This window comes from Manis pentadactyla, chromosome 15 (assembly GCF_030020395.1).
Source record: "Manis pentadactyla isolate mManPen7 chromosome 15, mManPen7.hap1, whole genome shotgun sequence".
Taxonomy (NCBI): Eukaryota; Metazoa; Chordata; class Mammalia; order Pholidota; family Manidae; genus Manis; species Manis pentadactyla.
Genome location: NC_080033.1, coordinates 21557363 through 21579455, shown reverse-complemented (window position 1 = coordinate 21579455; position 22093 = coordinate 21557363). Strand labels below are relative to the sequence as shown.

General features: G+C 52.1%; 1 pseudogene; it reads left to right on the top strand.

Moving 5' to 3' along the window:
* Positions 1-7817: 7817 nt before the first annotated feature.
* On the top strand, positions 7818-22072 carry LOC118924208 (solute carrier family 12 member 4-like; annotated as a pseudogene).
* Positions 22073-22093: the final 21 nt, after the last annotated feature.

Sequence of the window (22093 nt, the reverse complement as noted above, 5' to 3'; positions counted from 1 at the left end):
GTAACACGCCTTGGTGAAGTTTGCCGTGGTAAAGAGTGTGGATTAAGGGGGATGCGAACACATGGGAGGGAGTTGAACAGGGTAGTGAAGTGACCTGCACCGAGGAAAGGAAGGGCACAGAGAGGAGACACACCTGGGAGATGTCTGGAGCCTGAACCCACAGGATCTGGAGATGCCCTGAAAGGGGAGGGGCAGGCAGAGGGTAGGAAGCATCACCGTGACATTCAGGCCAGCTTTGGAGCCAGGCCCTGGGCTTCCCTGCCTCCACCCTGTTTCCACTTCTGCCCACTGCAAGCACCTGGATAACTGGTTATAGCTTCTGTCCCCCAGTTGTCCCTCTGTCCAGGTCTGTCCACCGATACTGGGGTCTCCTAGAGGACAAGGCTTTGCTAGTGTGTGCCTGTTTCCCCCTGCCTGGGACAGGGTAGAAAGATTATCTCGGGTGAGGGCAAGTCACCGTGTTTGTTCAAACCTCCTTGCCCCTGAGTTTATAAGGGTCTGGGTGTGTCTAGGTTTCTGTGTAGAACACCTCAAGGCCATGACCAGCAGTGCCAACCTATTTAAGGTGTGAAGTTGAATGTTAAAAAAAACTGTGCTGCCTGGCTGGTAATCTACTGAGACATTGCCTACCTTCTCTGGCTCGACACAGCCTATTTCTGCTGAGCTAGAGTTTCCCCCTGGTCCTGGGGTGTTAGACATCTGGCCCCTGGAGAAAAGCTAAAACACCTCAAAAGCTAAATTCTCCCTTCTCATTTCTCTGTCAGCAGCCACTGTTTACTTGTCCAGACTTCTTCCTGCTTACTTCTTCCATTCTTTACACTCTCACTAGCTGGGGGTTGTGGCCGGGGGCCGGGGGCTGGTTGCTATCAAGAGTGGAACAGACAAAAAGTTTTTGTCCTGGAGACCAGAAGATAGAAGAGTTTCTCCTCCCCGTTTCCACTCGACTTCAGGAGTGGGTGCAGGGGCTGCTGACCAGCAGTGGGGGAGGAGAGGGAGCCGGGTCTGAGTTTGGCTTACTGAGCTACCCAGGGAAGGGACACAGCCCTGGGGACTCACACTCTGCAGTGGGGCTGCCTAGAGACCCCTGCAGCTGCAGACAGCAGGAAGTACACCCACTTCTAGCATGTGTACTGTTTTGCCCTTCCTCCTGGCCTCATCAAGTGAAGGCCTCAAGTTGGAAATGGGGTGGAGCCTGTCCGACAAGGACAGGAACTTAGTCCTTGAGGGAGAAAAATCAAGTCTTAAAAAGAGAAAGCAAACTTAAAAGGACACTAATACCATCTACTTGGCTTAGTATAGACTCTCCATCTTCTGCCTCTTACCTCTCCTGATCTACAAGGGTGGGCCAGAGTCAGATCTAACTTCCTTACATAGGAACTTGAAAGCAGGAGAAAGAAGACTACAGTGCAATATGTTATATACAGTGCCTATGTTATAAGCCCTGTCCATATATGTGTGAGTCTATTTTCTGTTAGTTTGGACTATTTTTTTAAATCATAGTATCAATATACAATGTCTTAATTTTGGCAACCTTAAAACAACTTGATATCTGGTAGAGTGAGTCTTCCCACTTTAAGAGTATTATATCAGTCATTAATCAGATAAGTAAATTGAATTATATAAAAAAGATCTTTAACATAGGAAGTAGACCTTACACATATGTAGGAGCCAATGGAAAAAATCTATTCAAGGCTGTTTGTTACCTGTGTATCTGTTGTTGGATCTTAATGTATGCAGATAAGGTGGAAGTTAGGAAAGAGCTGGATTTGAGGTGTGAGGTGAGGAGAAAAAGGATGAACCCATAAGGAAAAACCGACAGTTGCCTATCCATTGGGGGAAAAAAAACGAATATTGACTCCTAGTTCACACCATCCAGAATACAAAATAAAATGAATTTGAATATGCTATTGATTAATGACAAAGGAAAAGACTGATGAACTGATACATTAAAATGAATAACATTCATCATAAAATAGTTATAAAATATAAAAAAGAGTGGAAAAGCAGAGTAAGAGATATTGTCAACACATATAATTGACTAAGGACTTTTTCCAGAGACAGACAACCCAATCAAAAAAACATTTGAATAAGAACTCTACAAGATAGGATAGCCAAATGGCCAATAAGAACATGAAAAAGTAGTCAACCTTATGTCACTAAGGCAATGCAAAATAAATCTCATAATGAAGATAACTAAATTCAACAGATGAACAATACCAAGTTTTAGCAGAAATGTGGAGACAGGCATTCTCACACCCTGCTGGTGGCAGTGCAAGCTGATACAAACCTCTTTGGAAAAACAGTTTGAGAGTATTTACTAAAGTGGAAGACATACAGCCAAGGACAATTACACAAAATGACTTGCAAGAATCTCACAAAATAACGTTTAGTGTAAGAAGCCAGGCACAAAATAACACGTGTCATGTTATTCCATTTATATAAAATACAAGAACAGTGGAAACTGATCAATGCTGTTGGAACAGTTTTGAGTTTTCCTTGGGGGAGGTAATGGCTTGCAGGGGGCCATGAGGAAGGGTTTGTGGGTTGCTGGGAAAGTGCTGTATATTGATCTGGGTGCTGGTTACAAGGGTATGATCATTTTGTGAACATTCAGCATGCTGTGGACACTTTTGGTATATAAGCTTTTCTGTATGGGTATTTTTCTTCGATAAAAAGTTTTTCCAAAAAATAACAAAAGGCAAAACTTAATGTTAAGGGATGCATGCTGAGGTTGTGCCTTTATATAAGTACACAAGAAAGTGACTGTCAGCAAACTCAGGTTGTTAGCAGAAAAGTGCCTGTGCTACACAGTTATATGTTAATTAGATCTTGGTTTTTGCCTATGAGGTTATTTTTTCAGTCAGTAGTACAAGGGACGTTGTATCCTAGCCACAGAGCCCCCAGAGTCTAAGGTTGCCATTGGGCTATAGAGGCCTATTTCCTCTACACAGCACCTGACCCCACCCCTGAGAGGAAAGGCTGTGTGTGGCGGTGGGATGGGAGATACAGGGAAATTTGGGGAGATGGGGGGGACAGACCTGTTCACTCTTTATTCAAAAACTGTGTTGGGCTGAGGACTAAGATACCTCGGGGACAAGACTGAAAGGGAGTCCACAGTCTGCCGGGCACAAAAAAACATTAATCAAAGATCTCCACCAACATATTTCTCCCTGCAGTAGGAACCATGAAGGGAAAATACTACACGGGAACCCAAGGCAGGAGAGGGTGAGGTGGGCTGGTGGGGTGTGTGTGTCAGAGAAGTCTTCTGGGAAAGAGATGGTGCTCTAGGCTGAGACCTCCAGACAGAGGAGTTTGATGAATAGCCAGTGATGCGCAGAAACTTCCTGAGTTTGGGAAATGAAAAAGGCCAGAAGGCTGAGGCTGTGAAGGAGGATGGGGAGGGATGCAGCTTGAGAGGTTGAGGGGCCGAATGGAGGCAGGCTTGTGGGCCAAGAGAAGAGCTTGGGCTTTCTCTTCAGAAGACGTGGCTCTACCAAGAGCAGGAAGAGAGAAAAGGGAGTCCATTTGGAAGGTTGCTACTGTGGGCAGCTGAAGGTGGTGTGGTGGACAGGAGGTCAAGTTGACAGGCCTTGACCAGGATGATTGTGGGGTACTGGCCAGAATGATAGCTCTGAGGTCCTCCTGCAGAGCCCAGCCACTGATTCCTGGTTCCACCCGTGGAGCTGGAGGCTTGGAAGAAGGGGCAGTCAGAAGGTGCAGAGTCTGAGGGCAGTTGTGAAGATACCACTGATTCTGGGATCTAAAGCCTTCTGGGCCATAAAATGGAGACAAATGAAGATAAACAAGATGAGTTCTGGGGTTTTCTGACAGAGAAACAAATCGTTGAAAGAAAGCCTAGAAAGATAAAGATGTTAAAATAAAGTCAACTGGATAAGTTAACTGAAGTAGTGAAGTAGAAAGTGAAAGTGAAAGAAAAGAGCAAATAAGTAAACGATTTGGATAAAGGTACCCCCAGGAGGTGAGAGAGTAAAAGAGAAAATTAAGGTGTAAGAACTTGGCTAAGAATCCAGTGGAGTGTCCCTAAGGGGCAAGCGAGGCCTAGCGAGGTGGGTGTCTTTCCCACACTGGCAGCGCCTCCGGGCAAGGGGCTGAGAATCCCTAGCGGGCCCCAGCACTGAGAGACTGCAGCCATGGGGCACGGAAAAGGGACTGGCCCTTCGCGGGGTTTTGTTTCCAAGGACGCGGAGAAGAGGTTGGAGACAGAGATGATGAAAATGGGGAAGAGGCACCCAGGAACGGAGGGAGTCCCTGGGCAGGGCTGCGATGGCCTGTGCGGTCCTGCCTACCTTTCCCTATCCCTGAGTAACAGCAATGTCCCCGAGCGCTAGCTAAGCACAGAGCAGAGGCAGCGCATCCCGCGCCCCACCTCACCAAACCCTCAGTCCCAAGAGGTTATCTCCCCATTTTACAAGTACCGCATCTAGAGCTCAGAGAGGGCGGCCCCTCACCCAAGGTCACACAGGAATCGGGCTTTCCCCAGGCACGGAGAGTTTAGTAGTACTCCCACCCGGGGGCCTTCACTCTTCTGGGACCCCCTCGGGGCGGAGCTGGCCTGAGCCCCTCCTGCTCCCGCCGCAGAGGGGCGGCCCGGGGAGCGGGCGGAGGAAGTGAGCGCCGCGGGGGTGAATGCGGGCGGGCGGGGCGCAGCGGCCCCGGGCGGCGGGGACAACCTGGCAGGCGGCAGGGACGGCGGGCGCGGCGGGCCGAGCGCGCGCGATGACTCACTTCACCGTGGTGCCGGTGGACGGGCCGCGGCGCGGCGGCTGTGACAGCCTCGAGGGTCTCAGTCGGGTGGACTCCGGGGAGCGCACGGAGCGGGCGGACTCGGCCGGTGAGGACACGCCCGGAGGGGGCCTTGGCGGGGGCAGGGGAGCCGGGGCTCCCGCGCAAACGGACGCCCGGGACGTGTGCCGCCGGCGCCCGCGGCCGGGCCGCCCTCCCAGCCCCAGCAACCCCCTTGCCGGCTGCGGGCGGGGGCTGCAGACGTGACCGACGGAGGAGGCCCGGCCAGCAGGGCCGCCGGGCGGGTGAATAGCGCCTACCCCCCCATCTCTGGCCCTTCCTTCTGGGGGCACAACCGTCGCCCTGACCCTAGCCCCTTCACCTCTGAACTGCCCCAGCCTCTTCTCTCCTCGCCTGCCTGTTGGCGCCTCTGCATCTCAGCCCCTGCCACTGCCCTCTCTTCGCCCCCAACCATGTGCCTCCCTGCACCCCGGCAGCTGGCGGGACCGAAGGGTGTGCCTGCCCGAGGGGGCTGTGGGTACCTGCCTGCGAGTGCGTTCCTGCTGATCCCATCTTAGATCTGTAGGTACAGCGGGCATCGGTGCAGCACTCATACAGAACCACGCTTGTCCAGGAGCTTTACATGAATTAACTCGTTTAATCCTCCCAGTACCACAGAATAGGTCTTGTTACTCACTCTAGTAAACAGTGAACTGAGGCTTGGAGCGGTTATGTGACTTGCCCCAGGGGATTCAAATCTAGAGTTGGAGACTCCAGAGCCCTAATTCTTAACCTCAGTGTTAGAACAGGGTCTGAGGGGAAGCCCTCCTCCCTTCTGCCCAGTCGCTGCCTTCACACTGCCCCTTCTCCATCTCCTACCGCAGGAGGCTCATGGGGCTGTCTTGCTGAAGCCCATTCCTGGGAGCGTGAACACTGCTGAGAACATCTGTCTGTATGTGTAGCTGTGTTTGCATGTGTAATTGTGCTTGTGCAAGTGTGTAGCCGTGGGTGTTACAGTGTGAAGATAGGGTCAAGGTAGCACATTCTCATGGCCAATGATGGTGATATGACTGATGACGATTGCCTGTGTCTGACTGACCATGATGGAGATAGGCAGGGAACATGTGTGTTGGTGGCATGTGTCAGGCAATGTGATCTGGACCTGGTTTCTGATCTGTGTTGGCGACGTGACTGAGGTGATCTATGCCTGATGTGGGTGATGGCTGTCACCTGACTGCTATGTGTAGGTGGCACAGGACTGCTAGGAGGAGGCTTGGAGGTTTTACAGGCTTGACAGCTGTGTGCATGCACATGCCCCATCCCCAGGCCCTCACCTGCCCCTAGCCTTGTGTCAGTGGTCAGAGCAGGACCAGCATCCCTGCTTCCCTTTTAGTCCTAGGGGTGCTCTCCCCAGATTCTGGACCAGTGGGCAGGCATAGCTGAGCCTAGCTTCTGGCCCCACCTTGGCTCCTCACAGAGTGACTGGAGGGACCTGGAGCCACATTGGCTGAGTCCTGCCTTCTCCCACTATCCCTCTGCCTCCTCCTCTTACTCCTCCACGAGACCTTGGCTGCAGTGGTGGTGTGGGGGATACTTTGCACGCTGGTGAGTGATTATGAGCCTTTTTGGTGGGGACTGCAAAGGGTCAGTGCTAAGAGGGCACAAAAACAGTGAGACTCAGGTCCATCTCATGGGGCCCTCTCAGCCTGGTACCTGAATCTCACAGCCCACACCTCTGCTCCAGGGAGTGTGGATGGGCCTGCTCATTCGGCCCACCTTAGCCTGTGGGCTGGGGATGGAGTAGGGGGGTACCCCTGGCCAAGGCCCATGAACATCACCTGGATTCCCACCTATAGCTGGTGTGTTCACAGCTGCTGGCAGGAACATCCATATATATGTACCTCACAGACAACCGCCAGGCCCAAGCCATGCTCTGGTTCACCTGGGGTCTCAGGTGGCATTTGAGCAGCTTTGGTGTGACAGGCATGCTCAGACCTGCCCTGGGATTTTTGGAATAGCTGAAGGCAGGCAGTACAGACATCCAGGGACTGCTTAGATCCTCCTCCCCCCACCCCCATTCGCACAATCCCATGGAAACTGCCCATAAACAAGGCTTTGGGGAACTCCAAGGAATGCATGCTGGGTGTCTGGCACCAGACTGTCCCTTTTATGCTGCATCTGGGCAGTTGGAAGAGTGGGTGTTAGTATCTCTACTTCATAGAAAGGGAAACCAAAGCATCACAGAGAGGGTAAGCAGGTTGCCTTGAGTCACACAGAGTCAAGAATCCAAGCCAGGCTATTGGCCATCCGAGCACCAAGAATTGGTATGTGCACCCCGGCCAAACTGCAAACCCCAGACACTCCTCTAGTCAAAGGCTTGTACTACATCTTGGGATAGACTGGGACCCAGAATACGAGTAGGGAACCTGCTGCTCAGCTCCCACCTGGCTCTGTGGATCCTGGGACCTAGGTTTGGCCCTTCTCACTGGGTAACCTTACATCTGAGTCTTTTTGAGCCTTACTTTCCATGTTACTAAAAGAGGGCAGATGATATCTACTGGACGGTTGCTGTTGCTGAGCGATTGTTGGCTCAGAAGCAAGTCTCATACCAATGGCAACATGGTGTATCAGACGGAGGGGAGTGCATCATTACCATTCTAGCTGCAAAGGAGAAATGAATTGTGGTCTATATAATCAGAGAAAGTTGGCTGCAGCTCTTCCAAAACCATGCATAGCCAAAACAACGCTAGTCTGGGTCGGTGATGACACCACTGTTGCCACCTACATCATAGGAAAACCAGGCATGTGCAGCTACCAGACTCACTGCCATCCAACACCAACATGGCTTCATTGAACCAAGATGAGGGCGTCCCATTTGCTGTGAGGCTTCCAGCCACTGCCGCAGCTGCCAGACTAGAGGGGAAAAAGAAACACATCCGTAGACGACCCTAGCCGAATCCCTGTGCCCTCTGGCCAGTCTCCCGCTTACCTCTCTTCCCATCATGCACCGGGCTACACGCGAGGCTGCCTCTGCGCGGTGCATAGCGGGGTAGCTCGTAGGCGGTCCGCTGGCCATGGCAACAGAAGGCACCCTGTGTGGCTTCATCTATCTGGAGGGCAGCACCCAGCGGGCCCTGAAGACTGCGCCGTTGGCACCTGGCACACTGGGTATTCCAGATGGGCTGGGGAAAATGAGAGTGGGTGGTGGGCCAGGGTTGGCCACGCCCCTCGCCACAGGCTCCGCCCCTCGTCAGTGCAATGAATACCTGAGCTAGTGTGTCTGAGGCCTTCATACCCCGTTACTCTGCTAGAGTAAGTGATATGCTGGGTTTTGGTTATTGGCCACTCTGTCAATTCTGGACTTTCAAAGAGGCTGTATGATAGGGAAACTGAGGTCCAGCCTGGTAACACTATCCCGGAAAGTGCTCCACAGAGGTCATGTTTTTGTGTGTTTGCCTGCTGGGGAGGGGTGCAGACTGGGGTCTCAGGAGGCAGCCCCTGAGTGGGATTCTGTCCTCTCTCCGCAGGACATGGCAGCCACAGAGAGAACAGCCCTTTCCTTTGTCCCTTGGAGGCTTCCAGAGGAAGTGACTGATGCCGGGCTTCTTGTTTGCGGAGCCGAAGAATGAGCTTCACAGTCAAGGTAGGAGACCAAGGTACAGGCTTTTATTTAGAGATAAAGTGAAGGGACAGAGCTCCTGGCTCACACCAGGAGGGGACAAGAGAGTCCGAAGTGGTGCGTTGTCTAGGGGGTTTTATAGGCAGCTGAGGATTTTTTGAGAACATGAAAAAACTTAGGGGTGTGGACTTGTTAAGTGGTCTCTGAATATTTAGAATTAACTTAACACAAGTAACTTCCTCTGATGATTTATCCCTGAGATACTAGCATCTTGGTCTGGGAGCATATGAAACAAGGCCACCTGCTCAGCCCCCAAGGTGGGCCGATGTATTGTTTGCTAAAGAGTAAGTTAAGAATTTCTAACGTCTTAACTTCTTGGGTGTTAAAATGCAATCTTATCTTTAAGGTGGAATCCTTCCTGCCTTTTACTGTGTTGTTTATGCCTGGGCTTACTTGCTAAATTAGTTGCCCAGTTTGCAAAATCACTTCATCAGATCTTAAGAAGAAAGACAGCACATAGGCCTGGGCCTTTTAGTATGCTGAAGAGAACCTTACACATGATTATAAATGGTTAGCATAATAAAACATGTGCTACTCTTCCTTATCTGGGGAACATTAACTGATTTCACTGAAGAATGATTCTAGAGCTCAATGTTAAACATAGAGTTTTAGCAGGGGGGGTTTCCTTGCATGTAGTTACATCACTCTGACTGAAAATATTCCGCCCTGCTTTTCCCCTGGAGGCCCTCACCCTACTCTGACTACACCCACAGTCCCTGTCTCATGACTACTATGACAGGAACCTGGCACTATTTGAGGTAGCTGAGGAGCCATTCTGAGCTGCAGGTGTGGCAGGCAGGTTGCGGGGGCAGCTCTCAGGACTCAAGCCTTAGCTAAGCAGACAGGTTGAATGGTTGTGCCTCCTGTCGTGGCTCCTTCTCGAGTCTCCTCTTGTCTGTCTCACTCCCTTAGCAGCCAGGTTGTAGTCCCCTTGGCCCTTTGAACTGAAACTGCTTTCCCAGAGGCCACTGTACAACCCACATATTCTCTAAAAGGATTCACCTTTGACTTGCATGCAGCCCCTCAGTGAGGTGGCCACCTCTCAGGATTTCTGTCCTCAGGATTTCCTCTGTTCCCTTCACTCCTAGGACTGTCGTCGTCGTCCATAGTTCTTCCCTCTCCTGTGAACTTTTCCTGGTTGGTTCCTCCAATTCTGTCTCCCTCAGACTGACTGAGGCCTGATCCGTCTCACTGGATTTGCCTCCTCTCCACATCTGCAGCCTTCAACAGACACCTCTCTGGAAACATTCCCAATTTTCATGCCTCTGAACTTGAATTTCATCCTTTTCAGATTCAAGCTCAGAAGCTGGATCTGGCTGTAAGGCATGGTTTAGGCCCCTAACCATTCGGCTGCCCCACGGAAGGGTCAAAGGCTCCTCAGTCTCCACATACCCCAGAAGACCTGCATCTTCACTTCTCACGCCAAACCAGTTTCTCCTTATGTGGAGGGTCAAAAGGATGCTGACAGACAGGGAAAGACTAAATGTGGCCAAGTGGCAGGTAGAGGCATGGTGCTAGGGAGGCTGCTGGAGTGGGAAAGGGAACCTGGGTCGGGGTTGGGGCGTCTGAGCCCGGGGAGGCCTCCTGGCCCGGAAGAGTAGTAAGTTTCTGCAGCAAAGGCCTTGACCTGGCCCCACCTGGAGAGGGCCTAGGGGACCAGGATCCCACCTTGGGGACTGAGGTAGTTTACTCACAGGGCCCGGGGCCTAGGGGAAGACCAGACAGATCAGGGTTTGGCAGATGAAAGATTTCACTTATCCCAGGTATCCTTTTGACTTCCTTGGTTCTGTGGGGTGGCTAGGGTGGCTTTTTTGTGGGAGAGTGGAAGGCAGATGTCAGCCCCAGAGGCCCACTCGTACCTGGGAGGTGTCTAGACAGCACAGGCAGGATGCAATGTGCCATTTGTCTGTCTGCCAGCTGTGCCCTGCCCTGCCCTCTCCCTGAGGCAGGTAGTTTCACAAATGCTCGTAGTGATTGTAGCCAAGGTGGGGCAGAGAGAAGCAGCCACTGGGTTGAGCCTTTGAGTGCCGTGTGCTGGGGTGAGGTGTCCACACCTGCCCAGTTGGCTGGCTTGGGCTTCCCCAGGCAAGAGCTTGGATCAGGCCCAGGACTGCCTCAGGGCTTGGCAAGGGGCCAGAGGCCAAGCTGTTAGCTACGTTAGCTACACATAGGTAGCCTGGCACCCACTGGGCCCATTGCCAGATTGGCCTATGGTTCTGTTTATAGGAAGAGCTGGCCATCCGCCCAAAGGTATCGTCTCTTCTGGGCAAGCTCGTTAGTGACACCAACCTCACACAGGGTGCCAAGGAGCACGAGGAGGCTGAGAGTGGAGAGGGCACCCACCGGAGGACAGCCAAGGTGAGCTGGTCAGCGGCGGCTGAGGGACCACTCCTGGGAAGACAGACTCAACGTCCTGGAATTGTCAGTTTCCCCACAATGTTGTGAGCACCCCAGAAGTAGGTGCCAGGTGTGGTGAGCCTGGATGATGGGCACTGAGTGCCTTGGGCTTAAGTAGGCTTCAAGGGGTGGGCTAAGGAGGAGCCTCTCAGGGAAGCAGAGGGCCACAGGGGGCAGAGACCACGGACGCCCTCAGCAGTGACAGTGGGACCACCAGCTGCCTTTTTTCCTCAGCTCTGTGTGGGCTTTACTCAGGCTAAACAGTGGGCCTGGGTTCTTGCGTGTGATCTTCACACCAAAGCTGTAAGGCAGGTGCTGTAATCATCCCCAGTGGTACAGATGGGGAAGCTGAGTGTCAGGGGTCTCAAGTATCCTAACATGACTCAGCCAGACAAGATCAATGTGTAACACGGGAGACAGATTTGTGGATTTACTGTAATACGTGACTATGCAGCATGCCAGATCTCTGGCATCCCATCGAGTTGGATAACGGTGTTAACTTTGGAACCAGGAACCTGGTTGTCCCTTGGGGCTTTGTGACCTCGAGCAAGTGACCAAACCTCACTGCATTACCCCTCAGTGTGTTGGCCCCACTGGCAAACCCTTCCAACAGCTCTGGGTTCCTTGAGCACCAGTGGGGGTAGGGGATAGGAGCATAATGCTGCCTTTGGGGGCTTCCTTATCCCTCTCTCCCTTCCCTGGTCACTCCCTAGGCTTCTGGCCCTTCAGCCCTCTCCCGTCTTCAGGATGACCGCACACCTTTGCTCAGCTCCCCTGTGTGATAAGCCTGTTTAACTGAGGGCTGGGGGTTTTTTCTACATTTTCAGTTTGGAGGCAAATAGCCCTCCCTGCCCACCTACTGGCTCCCTGGGGTTTGGGAAGCAGCTGTGATTTGGAAGGTGCTTGGGTCTGGCATGGCTGCAGTATTCTTGCTGGAAGTCAGCATAGGCAGCAGGAGCTCTTGGTTGGGATAAGCTGAGTCCTCTGCTCATGAGGTTTGGGCCTTGTGGTTGCAGGCCAAGGAGAGGGTAGGTCAGACTCAGGCTGGTGTTCTTCCCTCGTCTTGCCTCTCCAGGAGGCAAACTAGCTCACACTTCAGAGAGGGCAGCTGGGATCTTGAGATCATACAGCCCTGACCCTCACTGTATCCTGCTGGTTGTGGTTTTGGTGGCATTTTCTGAACAGCAGATAGTAGAGAAGCCTGACTGTCCCTGGCTGTCCCTATTCTGCCTGGCAGGGTGGGTCTCAGCCTCTGGGAGCTAGGAGTCCAGGGAGCTAGGAGCTGGGAGTAAAAATGCCCCTAAGAAAGGCTAGTACATATCTCAGTAAGAATGTCAGAAGGAAGCCTAGGCTGGTGAAGGGCCATGGTCCCTTGGCCTCACGCGGAACCTGTGAGAATGCTGGAGTTCAGCCTCTGCTTACGTGCCCAGCTCACCTAGCCCTAGGGTTTAAGGATGTGAGAAAAATGGCTGTTTCTCAGCAGCAGTGGCTTTTCCACACAGGATGGAGGAGGCTGGTCAAGTCCACAGTGAATGAGTTGGAAGCTAGGGAGCTGGGGCTGCGGAGCTGTGGTGCTCACGCAGGGGGCTTCTGAGCAGGGACCTCAGAAACGGAAGGCTTACAGCAGGAGGGGCAGGCCTTCAGCAGACCACGCCAGGACCCAAGGCAGCCTCTCCATGGCAGTCACTCCGCCTCTGGCCTGGTGACCTTCTGAGGCTGCCAGCGGTTATTTGGCGATGCAGGAAGCGTTTCAGCCCCACCTTTTCCCACACTGCCCTTTTCCCAGAGTGACTCAGCCTGGACTGGGGGTGGGGCTGGGAGCTGCCCCTATCCAGTGGGCAGTCCAGGGCCTCTGGAAAGGGCTCAGAGCTCAGATGTGGTACGGGACAGTTTGAAGGACCATTTGTTCTCACCGAGGCCCTGCAGAGGTCCGTTAGCCAGCACACAGATCCTGCCCTGGGCCTGGATCCTTCGGAAGAGTTCCTGAGGCCACAGAGTTCCCTCCCCCAGCCCAGCTCCGGGGAATCAGGCTTCGCTGGGGCTCCAGTGGACGCTCTTAGAGCCCCAATACCCTGGGCTGCTCTCATGGGGACCCCATTCTTGAGAAGGTGCCAGCCCTGTCTGTGTGTTTCAGCCTCTACCCTGGTCTCCTGGCTTCCCTGGTCTACCTGTAGATCGTTGAGAAACCCCGTCTGGATATGCCGATAACCCTCCTCACCTGCCCTACGGCAGCCTGAGTCTACTGTCTATGCGGGATTTTCCCAACAGGTTATCCCAGGGGCCTTCCAAGGCACCACTCACTAGGCTCAGCAGCACCTTTTAGGTACCTGCAAGGCCTACTGGTGATAGGACAGTGAACAAGCCATGTCTGCCCCAGTACGGTCATGATACATTTGGGTGACTGGGTACTGTGACCTGTAGTGACCATTCTGATGGAAGGTATGTCAGATGCTGAGGGGATGGAAGAGGACCAACTCCACTGAAGGCAACCTGGGGAACTTCCCGGAAGAAGCAACTGTTAAGCCTCCTGAAGGTTTAACTGAAGAGGAGTTTGCCAACCAGTGAGTCAGGGTGACCCTCTCAAGCAGAGCCCTACATGTGCCCTGGTTTCTGAGGCTCTAAGGGACCAATATCATTAGGGGCTGAGGCAAAGAAGGACCACCTGTGGTCCAAGGCAAGGAGTCTGGCCCACACTGTGAAGTACAGGGTAGACAATGGAGAAGATTTTCAGCAGGGATGTGGAGATTGGATTTGGCTTTCACAGACCTGCTCTGGTGGCAGGGTGGGCTGGAGTGTGGAGAGCCTGTTAGGCCCAGGAGGGCATCATCCGGGTTGAAGGGACTAAAACTGGGGCTAGGCAGACTGATCTGAGGACCACTTAAGAGGCAGACTGGGCAGGACTTGGTGTCCACACAGAGGGGAGTTGGGGTTGGAGAGAGGGAGGGCTAGGGACAACTTCTTGGACTCTGGGTAGTGTGGGCCCTGCTGAGTGAGAAGGTAGGGATCCAAGACAGACCTCTTTTTCCAGAAGTTTAACAAAATAAGGGAAGAGAATGGAGCAGTACTTTGACGGGGAGATAGAGCTTAAAAGCTCATACATGGGGTTTTGGAAAGAATCAGGTTTTAGTTGACCCACCCTCCCAGCCCCAAAGCATCTTCCTGTATGAAGGTCAGCCCCACCCCTGCCCTCTCCAGAGCGTCACTCGGGATGCCACTCTCCAGCCTGTTCTCATAGAGAACACCTGCTGCCTGACTGGGGGGTGGCCTTCTGTGGTGCGTCTGAGCCCCTCTGATGCTCCCTGCCCCCTCCCCTCCCTCTTCCATAGGCACCCAGCATGGGCACCGTTATGGGGGTGTACCTGCCCTGCCTGCAGAATATCTTTGGGGTTATCCTCTTCCTGCGGCTGACCTGGATGGTGGGCACAGCCGGTGTGCTACAGGCCCTCCTCCTTGTACTCATCTGCTGCTGCCGCCTGAGGATCCAGGCTGGGGCAGGGGTACGGCTGCCCCACAGAGCCCCCCCAGCTGAGCTGCTCATCTAGGCCTTCCTTCCCACAGACCTTGCTGACGGCCATCTCCATGAGTGCCATTGCCACCAGTGGCGTGGTTCCAGGTGGGTGAGCGTCATCCCAGGCTTGACTTGGGGACTGGGCCCAGAATCCACCTTGACATCCCTCAGGACCCTCACACCCACCCCACCCCGGCCCCAGCAATTCTTTGGGGCAGTCTTAGTCCTGGACTCCACGACAGTGCCACCTCTTTGGTGCATCCTTGTGTGACAGTTTGAGATTGCTGCCCTGTTTTGTGTTCTGTGCTTTGTTTGTTAGTGTAAAAGTGATTTTTTTATAAAGGAGGTTGAGGCTGACAAAGAAAGTGATAGGGTGATAGGGCATACATGGTGGCCCTAGTGAAGGAGCCTGGACCACACTTCAGATTACAGGATACACGGTGCAGAGAGTTTTCAATAGGGATGAGGAGATTGGACTTGGTTTCCAGATACCCTGTTTATTTATATAGTCAACCATGTATTTATGTCAGTATGGATTCCTGGATATATATTGTATTCTTTGACTCATAATCTAGTACTATATTTATCTTGTTGCTCAAACTGGTCCACTTAGGCTATTTAACTATTCAGGTTGTTTCCTGTGTCTGGATCCTTTTTTTTTTAATAACAGTTTTATTAGTATAAAAGTAACAGGGGGAAAAGGTAATATATATTTACCGTAAGAGGGTTTGAAAGAGCAGAAAAATGTAGAAAGGAAAATTGAAGGTACCCATAATCCCACCATCCTGAGTTTATAACTCTTAGCCTTTTGGTGCATTGTCATAGGGTCTTGTAAAGTACTGATATATATTGTTTTTCCCAAATTTTGTGTGTGTGTATATTTCCCAAATGTTGGTAACAGTTTGTTTTTTTATACAGGAGTGATAGGGTATTACCTAATTTATGTGACTCTTCTCCTATTCATGGGTTCTACTCTTCACTGTTATAAACAATTTTTTCAGGAATTGCCTTGCACATGGATCTCTGTTCATACCCTGGCAGTTCCCTTAGGAGAGGGCCCCAGAGGCAGGATTATAGCATCAAAGGGCTTGACCTTATTATAAGTTTCTTGACTCCTTGTCCCACATTTTTCACCAGAGAAGTTTTATCAGGAGCACCATGGAATCACTCTTGTGATTCCTTCACCCTCTGGCCCTGGGGCCCAGTATTGACTCTGTCAGTCTTGCCAGGGGTGTTATACTCTGTTGGAGGCACAGACTCAGGGCAGGAGGGTCAGCTATGGACACCTACCTGGTGGCAGGCCCTGTGCTGGGTCCAAAAAACTGGGCAAGGCACATTTCTTGCCCTGGTCTGGGGTGATTCAGACTGTCAGACATAGCCCCTGGGAGGGGCGAGGCATCCTGAAATAGGACCCACCCAATTAGAGGAGGCTGTGGGGACTGGCTGAAGTCTAGGAGTTGAGGGACAATGGGCCACTGAGGTGCTCCTGCAGATCCAGAGCTGGCCTGTGCTGGACGTTGGAGTCAGGTGGGAGTGAGGTCCAGTCCCAGCCTGGCCACTTACTAACCATGTGGCCTTGGACAAGTCTCTCAAATCTTCTGCTCATCTGTAAATGGGAAAAGTGGTCCCTGTCCCTTAGGTGGTTGTGAGGGGTTGTCTTGGGGAAGACCCCCTTGAAGAAGAACCAGCCTTGTGTACACTTCCTCTGTTGTAGCTGGGGGCTCCTATTTCATGATCTCCCACTCGCTGGGGGCAGAATTTGGAGGTGCTGTGGGTCTGTGTTTCTACCGAGGAACAACATTTGTAGCAGCCATGTACATCCTGGGGGCCATTGAGATCTTGCTGGTGAGTCAGGCTAAGCCCTGACCACTTTGGTCTTGTCCACACAGTCCCTTTCCTATAGACGCAGGATGCCTCTGCACCCCTCACCTCTGGTCAGTGTCTCTGACTTATAAAGTGGGGGCCTCCTTGAGGGAGATAAATCTTTGCCCCAGACAGTCTCCCCTCCAGTCCCTTACCAGTTTGGGCCGGGCTGCCTTCACTTTGGCTCTGGAGGTTTCACCCACCCGGGCACCATTTCTGTCATGGCAGGTGGTCTGTGAACTGTTGGCATTTAACTCAATGACAGATCTTGGTGGTGATGCAGAGCCTCCTCCTGGGCTTGGGTGGGCTGTGTGCCAAGGCCCTTCAGATCCATCTTAACCCTTGTCTCTAAATCAGGATGAGCAGCCACGGGACCCTTTCTAGAGGCTGGTCCTCCTCTGAGAGCCCCATGTACACTCTGACTCAGCTTCCCACTCCCTATGGAGCTGCCCCTGCCAGTAGGAGGAGAGGCAGTGGGGAGCCCAGGGTAATAAGGGCCCGCACCTGGGGACCCAGACAGTAGCTGTTTAGAGGATGCCTGGCTATTCCCGTCCCCAGGTCCTCTGCCTGTAGCCTGGGCCCTTCTCCTGGATCTTCTGGGGCCTTTTTTGTTCATTGTTTTTGTTTTTCTATTTCCCACATTTCTACATTTACTATTTGGATTTCTTCTGTAAGGAAAATACGTCCTTTTCCCCATTTTTTATTCAACCATGTATTTATATCAGTATGGACTCCTGGATATTGATTTTATGCTTTGGTGCATAATCCAGTACTATCATTATTTATTTTGTTGCTCAGACTTTCCCACTTTGACAGTCTAGCTATTCAGGTTGACTCCTGTGTCTCGATCTTCTTTTTTTTATTATAGCAGTTTTGTTAAGATATGATTTGTAAACCATGTGATTCACAGACCCACTTAAAGTATACAATTTAATGGTTTTTAGTATAGTCACAGAGTTGTGCAACCATCACCACAATCAATTTTACATTTTCCTCATGCTCATTATAGTCACTCTCCTTTCCCCCAAGCCTAGGCAAACATTAATCTGCTTTCTGTCTTTAATCAGATTTAATAAGACTTACCTATTCTGGAAATACTGTATAAATGAAATCAGACAACATGTGGTCTTTTGTGACTGGCTTTTCCTGGATACTCTTTGAAAAAGAAAACCAGAATGACAGGGTTCACTCTCCAAATAGGAAGGGTGAACCTTCTTTCTCTATCTTCTTGTTTCAGACCTACAGTGCCCCACCAGCTGCTATTTTTTAACCAACAGGCGCTCATGACACATCGAGTGCCACCTTGAACAATATGCAGGTATATGGGACAATTTTTCTGACCTTCATGACCCTGGTGGTGTTTGTTGGTGTCAGGTATGTGAACAGATTTGCTTCACCCTTCCTGGCCTGTGTTATCATCTCCATCCTCTCCATCTATGCTGGGGGTATCAAGTCTATTTTCGACCCTCCTTTGTTTCCGCAAGTCACCTGGGAATATATCCAGGTGTTGCACTGACAATCCCTCCCAAGTAGATGGCTTTGGTGCGTGAGTCCCAGAGGCTGCAGGGTGGGAACAGGTTGGGACCTCCAGTTGAGCAGGTACTAATCCTTCCTCCCCCAAAGTCCCTCTCCCCATTTTCACCTCCAGAGTATGTATGCTGGGCAACAAGACCCTATCCCAGGACCAGTTTGACATCTGTCCCAAGACGGCCATGGTAGACAATGAGACAGTGGCCACCCAGCTATGGAGCCTCTTCTCACAGCCCCAACCTTACCACTGACTCCTGCGACCCTTACTTCCTGCTCAACAACGTGACTGAGATCCCTGGCATCCTTGGTGCAGCTGCTGGCCTGCTGCAGGGTGTGTCCATCTCCCCGCCCCGCCCTCCTGCTCCTGACCCACAGGAGAAGCAGGAGGCAGGGGATGGGCATGGAGGGAGACTGGTGCACAGAACCGTCCTTGTATGGCCATACAAGGGGGCAGGTCTGGCTGCCTTCCCAGCCCAGCAGTGTCCTCTCAACCTGGCTCCTGGCAGCTAGGTTTCGGGTGAACAGAGACTGCTTGGCCAGCATCCCAGGCCTACAGCAGCCCCTAGAAATTTCTGGCAGCCCCTCTCTTCCCAGCCACGAGCCCCTGACGCCACCTGGGATTGTTCTTGCAGGAGCCATAGAGGGCCTCTGTGTAGGAGGCAGGCAGTGGTGGGACACTGGCTGATGGATCAGCCACCTTGCACGTCAGAATTCTAGCCTTCCCTGTGGCCAGAGCAGCCTTGTGGCTGATGCCATAGTCATTAGGCTGCAGCCGGCCCCGCTCCCCATCAGGCCCAGAGGCTCTTACATGTGCAGCCTCTGGCTGGGGTGCCCCAAACTGCCCCAGGTAAGTAGGGGGGCTGTGGTAGTGATGCTGCTGCGCTGCAGAAAACCTGTGGAGCACCTACCTGGAGAGAAGTGGGGTAGTGAAGCCCAGGCTGCTCTCCACAGATGCCCTTGGCCTGAAGGAGAGCCTTCACCTGTATGTGGTGGCTGACATCACCACATCCTTCACCGTGCTGGTTGGCATCTTCCCCTCCATCACAGGAGAGCCCCTCTTGCCCACCCACCCGCCCCACCCCCACCCCCAGGGTGCCCCTGAGGGAGTCTTTTTGTTTTTGGAGGTATTATGTCTGGCTCAAACCGCTCTGGGGAACTCCACGACGCCCAGAAGTCCATCCCGGTGGGGACCATCCTGGCCATTGTTACAGCCTCCCTTGTGTGTATCCTTTCCTGGGCCTGGAGCAGGTGGGGAGGCAGAGAGGAAGCACTTGCCAATGTTTAGTGACCAGGTGCCCGCACAGACACACCACACCTGCATACGTGCCTAAATACTCACCCCTCATGCTTTCACAGGCTCAAGGGGCGCTGCATGACCCCACCCTCAGCTGCAGGTGTCTGGCTGAATCTGCCAGCCAAGATGAGGGCCAGGGCATGTGGGTCCCGGGTGGGAAGAGTAGGGGCAGCCGTGGCCAAGGCTGCCGGGCTTTTCTTGACTCAGCCGCAGACTTCAGCAGTGTGGTTCTCTTCGGCGCCTTTATCTGCATGGTACTCAGTGACGAGTGAGTTGGGCACTCCCTTAGCAGATTTACCTTCCCTGACACCAGCCCCCCTCATACACGTGGTCCCATACATGTCCTCAGGCTGCTGGTTGCCAGTGGTAGTCTGTGCCACCATGACTTCTGCTTCTGAGAGGATGGAGACGTCAGGATCAGGGCTGGGCTGAGGGGAAAGGATATAGCGGCTGGCGGAATAGTCTTCCTTGCTCAGGGGCAAGAGCTCTGCCCACCATAGCCATCCTTCCTGATTCCTGATATCCCTCACCCTGGGCAGCCCCACCAGAGCCTGGGGGGCTTCATGCATGGTGCCTGGCCTGAGCTTGGCCCCTGCAGGTATGGTGACACCCAATCATCTTCCTGTGTGGGCTCAAGTGGGGTTGGCTCACTCTCCAGCAGGAAGTCTTGCAAACACACAGGCTAGACTTGTGGCTCTGTCTCTGACATCTGCCTCTTTGGTCTTAATGGCTGGAACTACTCATTTGGTTTCAGTTGTTGCCATAGCTTCAGTAAGATTTTATTTGACTTCCCATCTAATTTCCTTCTGTCTGCTCCTGCCCATATTAAATCAACCCACATCTGGGTCCTCGTAACCTTCACGGGGCCCTTTAAATTCTTCTTGTAAGTAGCAGACCTTATTTCTTTCCATGTTCTCATTGCTTCAGCCTCTCGGTAGTCTGCTACTGTACATGTAACCTCGCTTATGGGCTGCGCTAAGTGAGAGGCAAGAATAGCCCCTAGAGACCCAGAGAGGGATGGGGGAGCCATTTGGAGCACAATATTTCTCATCCCTGTAGTGAAAGATTCCTCATCTGGGCCATGATTCTCTGGACAATAGATGACATTTCTTATGCCTAGCTCCCATAACACCTGTTGGAGCTCAGCATGTGTCTGCCATCTAGCATGGGAGGATGGTGATCACCCTGATTGGGCCACACAGCATGAGGTGCATCCATAAGCCAATCGAGGAGGGAGTGATTTCCTAGGGTCTGATGTGTACTTTGTAACCATTGCCTGAAGGCAGGCTGAACCATCCGGGAAGCCAGCTTTCCCATCTCTGATTCAGACAGAACAATTCCATCCACCCCTAAGTCCCACAGACACAGGAGCCAAGCTGATAGTGACTCCAAGGGCTTCTGCCTAAACTGGTAGCCCAAATCCACCAGCTCAGCCTGAGTATAGGAGCAGAGCACAGAGTGCTTCACAACCTAGGGATGGGGCTGTGCCTCTCTTTGGGGAACCCTCGGCTGCTGGGTCTTTATTTTCTTTACAACCACTGGGCATGCTTTCAACAGAGAAGGGATTAGTGCCCCCAGCACCACCCCCTCATCTTTCTCCAGCTTCTCCATTTCCAGGGCTGATGGCACCTTTCTCTCCCCTCCCCCAAGTGCCTCTTCTGCCACATCCTTTACCTTTTCTACAGTGCCTCACAGCAATGCTAGCCCAGTCTTCAGCAACTCTCTTACCTTCACCTCAGTGCTTTGCAGCTGGCATTCTCGTGCTGCTTCCTCCTGTGCTTCCCTTAGGAGTTCGTCTTTTTCCTCCTTCAGAGCATCTGGCAGCACTGCTGTCTTGTTCTGTAAGGGATCTTTTACCTCTTCAGCAGCATTTCACTGCCGGCGTTCTTGTGCTGCCTCCTCTCATATCAATACCATTTCATCCTTCAATAAATCCACAGCAGTTCACAGCTTGTATTCTCGTGCCGCCATTTCTTGTGTGTTTTTCAGGAGCATGTCCTTCTCATCTGTAGACTTTTTTAATAATGTGAGAAGCAGCCAACCCAATGCCCGCTGCCTCATGGGCACTCTGTCTCTGAAAAGACCTACTTAGTATACCAAGGGCTACCCCTGTTGCCTCAGGGATCACCTCCGCTTGCCTCCAGTCTTGGGGTGGGGCCCAACCATCTAGGATGCAAGCCACCTCAGACCACATACCCATTGGGGGACAATCCACTGTCTCCCCATTCATAGGGGCAGCCCACTGAATCACATCTCCCATAAGGGCAGCCTGTCTTTTCCCTTGGTCAGCAGTGAACCCTGCCAGCCATCACTAGTTGTCTTGCCAATGGGTTTTAGCCCCAGGCAAGTTCACTATGGATTCAGTGTGACCAAAGAAATGACAGTAGAACATTCTTGGGGTGAAAGGGTTTATTACCCGGCTTGTTCTCCTGGCAGTAGGTCGAGCACTAGCGTCTCTGCCTCTGCCCAGAGCACTGGGCCGAGCTCTCTATATAGTGCAATAATAGCTTATTGCCTATGGGTGTGGAAGCGGTAGCCTAGCAACAGGCCAGTTACATCATCAGGTGGTTTAAGTTCAGTGAGGGTCCTGGCCATGGGAACTCCAACTTCCCCACAGGCAACAATACCTCTTGTATACTTCTCATTGTGTGCCAGACTTAGTGCCAAGTACTTTTTTAGTTATCTCCCGTGAAATAACTACTTATCTCATTCATTCACTGGAATTTAAAGAGGACAATTCTCAACTGTATTGGAGCATTAAAATCCTCTGGAAGGCTTACTTAGGCACAGATGTTAGGCCCACCCCAGAGTATCTGATTCATTAGGACTGAAGTAGGGCCTGAGAACTTGTAACAAATTCTCAAGTAATGCTGGTCTACGGGATGAAAACTACTAACTAGGGAAAGATTTTAAAGTACTATATGGAATAATTATCTTCGTTTTTCATTTTAAACCCTGGATCAGAGAGGTGAAGTGATTAAGTTGCAGGTGCACTGGAAGGCATGGGTCACATGTTATAGACCCTTGAGGGCGGGGCATCGGCTGAAGGGCCCCTGAAATCTGTCTACGTCTCCTTTAA